The sequence below is a fragment of the Gadus macrocephalus genome, chromosome 3, assembly GCF_031168955.1.
Source record: "Gadus macrocephalus chromosome 3, ASM3116895v1".
Lineage (NCBI taxonomy): Eukaryota > Metazoa > Chordata > Actinopteri > Gadiformes > Gadidae > Gadus > Gadus macrocephalus.
In genome coordinates this window covers 21,704,086-21,709,085 of record NC_082384.1, presented here as the reverse complement: position 1 = coordinate 21,709,085, position 5,000 = coordinate 21,704,086, and positions in this window count along the sequence as shown.

Here is a 5,000-nt window from a genome sequence, read left to right as displayed (position 1 = left end):
TAATATAGTTGTTAAGCAGAAAGACACCCTGAAGAAGAACAGCCAGCCCGTCTTGCACACACACACACGCGCACACACACACACACACACACACACACACACACTTGCAAATACACTTGAGCACACGCACACGCACACACACACACACACAAACTAAATGCGCACACACGCACACCATACACAGACACTTGCACACACGCACACACCCTCACAAAAACATACCCACACACAGATTGGAACAAATGGAGGCTCCCCAATGAAGAAGGTAAGAGAGATTAGAGTGTCTCGCTCACAAACCTAAGACTCACCATTCCTGAGAGTCGCATCTTACTGCACCAGTTTTCCAGTACAGGTCAAAGTTATATTTATTAAACATCCATGTTAACCTGCGACATTGTCCAATCATACTAAATATTAATTCTTCATTGAATTTATACTGCGCTTCTCAGGGCCCTCAATTGTGTCACGGGTCACAGAGAGAAGATGTCAAAGCAATTTTCTGGCTACCAAGCGGCAGTGTTTCCTGAGCTGACCAAAAAAAACTGGAAGGACCGATTTTCTGGTGCATTTGATGTAACAGCAGAAGCCAATCGCTGATATTTGTGTGTAGAGAAAGGAGTTAAAGTGTGGAAAGACACTGTGATGGCTGAGATTGGAATGGAATAACCGCCATTTCTTTAGATGAAAAAACAAAACTATAGAGAAGCTGCAGCCAGCTCAGCGCTGCACACTTCTGTAGACCACCCAAACATTTTAGTACTACGTTTTATAAAAATCGAAAAAAAACAGTTCATAGTTCTTAGCAATAAATTGTCCTAATTTTATGTGGCTAAATGTTCTTTTGGGCCACATTATGTGTACACATCTCGTGAAAGTCAACGTAGAAAGGTATAGATTGCAAACAGATAAGCATGTAAAGTGAAGTGCTTGCTTGTTAAAATACAATTCTTAAAAATACTGACCAAATGAAAGTCGTCATAAACACCAAACATATACTTTTGTCCTTGTTTGTCTTTGAAATATCTACACCAGCTGTGTTTCCCAGTCCGTTGAGACGCTTGTCTCTTGAGAACATATGGATTTAAATATAATTTGTGTAAGAAAAACAGACACAATCTGTGTGGTATTGTTGTCACTGTTTCGCAGGATATTTAATAGGCTCCACAGACGGCTGCTTGTGGGGTTTAAGTTGCTCTTGTTTTTTCTCCCTAAATTAAGATGTAAAGTAAGAATGCAACATAAATAAATATTCAGACTTATTGTTGGCATTGATAAATGTTGCCTGCATTTTTGCATGGCAAAAGGGATACATTGCACACATTTGTTACATTTGTTGTAGCCCGAAAGCATTGTTAGCCTAAGTGGATCGTGAAGTGCGTCGTACGGGCATCGTACAGTTTTTACACCGTTTCCCGAAAGCATCGTTGGTAACGAACGTCGTGAACACGCTCGTAGCTAGCGAGGACTCCAGGGTTAATCGTAGGATGCTTAGAGCATCGTTAATCTACTATAGCCTCAGTGGCGTCACCAGCGGACATTCCGTGTATTGGAGATGTTTTATTAAAACACCTCCAATACCACGGAATGCCCAGCTGGCACAATACAGTGGTTACCGCCAATATATTACTCATAGACTACTGTTTGATTCAAACAGCAAAGATAGAGCCATGTTAGAAGTCAACAACAACATAATTTATTGCAGCAATTTAAAATTCCAAAAATACATGCGCAGCCGAAATGTACCGATCATACGCCACGTCACAAGGCATATAATAAAATCAAATGATTCCATTGCTCTTGTTTGGGGGGTCACTTTCGAGCTGCACTTGCTGTCTCCCTCTGATTTTAATTCAACCATCGTAGTTAAAATGTCCTCATATTGATCAATGACAGATGACATAGGCTACTGTAGACATGAATCATGCTGAGACCAGCGGGTGTCGGATCATTTCTGCGAGCTTTTTTTGTTGCGATTGTCTGCATTAAGCATTGTAGGCGCTTCGGTTAGGCTGTGATGAAGTTCACTATTTATTGGACCGTGTCTAGACAGTAGCGAACATCCCTGACCATAATTAATCGCGTTTGAAGCCTACACTCAGACGTGAACTCATTATTGCATGCGGGTATCATCATTCATAAAAAAATTAAAACATTTGGGAGTATGCAATACGGTAATACAAATTATTCTAAAGAGGTCTAGACTCTGCGCAGCCCCGCCTTCTCCAGTGAACCAAGAAAGCCCGCGCCGCGACGACCGGGGGTTGACCCCCTTGGTTTTACACAGGAAACTTGAGATAAGAAGGTGAAATCGCCGGGCGTGCCAAGCTGCGACCGAACCGGCTTGGCAGCGAAAAAGACCTATAGCCTACATCATCCTGCCCAACAATATGGGCAGGATCTAGACCAAGCTCTCCTAATCGGGTCAGCAATAGCCGTGTGTCAATGCCTAGCCTCTGCCTTTCATATGATGATGAATGAATGGAATGTTGCATTTTTAATGTCTACAAATATTCTAGACTAGAGAGTGCGCGCCAATCAATGAAACCTTATGCGGACTCAGATAAAGTTGTCTCTCTTTGCCGCGCAAAGCATGTTTCAGAAAGCAGCACCTAGTTGTCACACAAGCTATTTTTCATTTTTGTAATATGGAAGGGGGGGGGGAAATGCCGCGAAAAGATGTACGCACGCAGTGCATTCAGGATTAGGACCGAAAGGACCAAATTATCTATTCTTTCCGTAGGCTACTCTGCTGTTGGCCTTGATGGGGAGATATTTTAATGCTTTTTAACCCCATTTTCCTGCGACATTCCTGCTTCTCCCTCAGTATGGAGCCCATTTCAGCACTGTGTCAGTAGACGGTTACAATCCTACGAATGTCGTGAGTGCAGTGAAGTTTTGGGAAACGCTCCAAAGAAATTCACGATGGTTCGCAAGAGCCATCGTGAGAATGATCGTACGAGCGAAGATCCATCGTTATCAGGAATCGAGGCCCAGGTGCGATTGTCAATAATATTTATTGATATCCTTCAGGATTTAAACTAAATGGCAGACAGGACAAAAAGTCAAACTTATGAGTCAAAAAGGGTAACGCACAAAAGATCCAGGTAAAAAAAAATCCCAAAACAGAGTGTTTCTCCAAATTTCCGGTATGATCTGACAAAGGGCTAACAGGTGAAATGTCATATAGACCAAAAGCGTCAGTAGGTCACAATGTCCTGTTCACACCACTTTAGGCCTGAAGAGACTCTGCCACCATTATTTTGTCATCCACTTATTCAAAGACATCAAACAAGTTGAGTGGCTGCTAAAATCTGTCAGCCATGGACCACCAGGACACGCATAATGTTTAATAATAATTTGATTTGTAATCCCACCAAATTACTTATTTGGTGTATCCGGGTACAACACCACCGTCTTGATTTAACCAGAATGCCTCCTTTAGCGCATGGTTACGCTTAAGACAACATGTTGCGAAACAAGTCATCCAGAACAACCCGGGGCCTTGCTGAAAGGGACTTGGGTGTACTTATTTTATTGCCAGCCATGTAATCAGGGGCCAAGTTAAGACTGTGCCTATCATCAAGTAATTTGAATGCAAGTTACCGTCACTTATAATAATTAAAATCTACGTAATAAAATATTATTATTATAAGCGTTAATTGTATACTTTTACATGTATTTCTTTGTAAATGTTATATGCCAGCAACTTGTTATTTGCAAGCACCGGTCTCAAGGGTGATAGTGGTAGTAGTAGTAGTAGTACATTTTTGCGAGTAAATGTAAATTGTAGAAAGATGCTTAGTTTAATTAACTTCCAATAGTGAAAGGCTGCTGATGATATACTCTGCTGTGGTATTGTGAATATTGATAATCACACCACATGGATACGATGGTATGAAAGCCGTTGTGGTCCCTGTATGCCAAGTTGTTTCATCGCACACCTTCTCCAGCATTCTGAGCCATATCTGATTCTCCATTTATGTCTACAAGCTGCAGAGCGACCACTGCAGATCGTTCTTTGCCTTCGTCGGCCCCGCGTGATCATGATTAAACATGCAGCAGGAATCAAAGTAAGGTTGCATGCGTGTTTTCAATCGATACCACATATGTCACTCGATCAATGTATTTTAGATTGCGAACCTACCAAGGCACATTGAATCATTAAGATGAATTGATCAGACCCATGTCAAGGTCATGGAATTCGGAGAACAATATATTTTTGGTGTATATATATATATATATATATATATATATACGTTTTTGATATCTTTCATCTGAGGGGTAAGCAGTCGGCTGTTGCCATGTGATAACAAGGTTGAGCGCAGGTGAATCTTCTCCGGGCACACTGGTGTGTGAAACACAATATCCAGCCCACAGCCTGCTTGGCAACCTGAGCAGCACACCTGGAGTCAATATCCAATTCCAAAAACAAAGAATCCTCCCGGGGAAAACCGTTTGCCAGGCCAACTGTCGCTCTGCGCCCAATAGGGGTAATGGGTACAAAATGTGTATACTCACACACGCGCTAATGCCAACACACACACACGCCACTAAGCGTGCCCGCCAATAGAACTACTACCACTTAAAACATTCTAATTACAATGTGTGCACATGTTGACGTTCGCTGATTGAATTATAATTGCGAATGGCTGCAACCTTTTTTTTTTTTTTTTAATTTCACTTTCAAACTTGGCCCCGGTCACAAACCATGGCGGACCTCTAAGAAAAGGGAAAGAGCCCCAGGGAAATTAGGGCTCTCATCGTCTGAGTGAGCGTAGACGGTAAGCGTGAAGGAAGGGAAAACAGAGTACATGGCCAACTCTGCGTTAACGCACACACACAAACACACACACACACACGCACGCACACGCACGCAAGCACAGCCACACACGCGCATGCACCCAAACACGCAGACTCACACGGGGAGCAATCTAACATTTTAATGGCAGTCTGTCACAGGGATTATATCATCACACACCGTAGCGCACATTATTCACAAT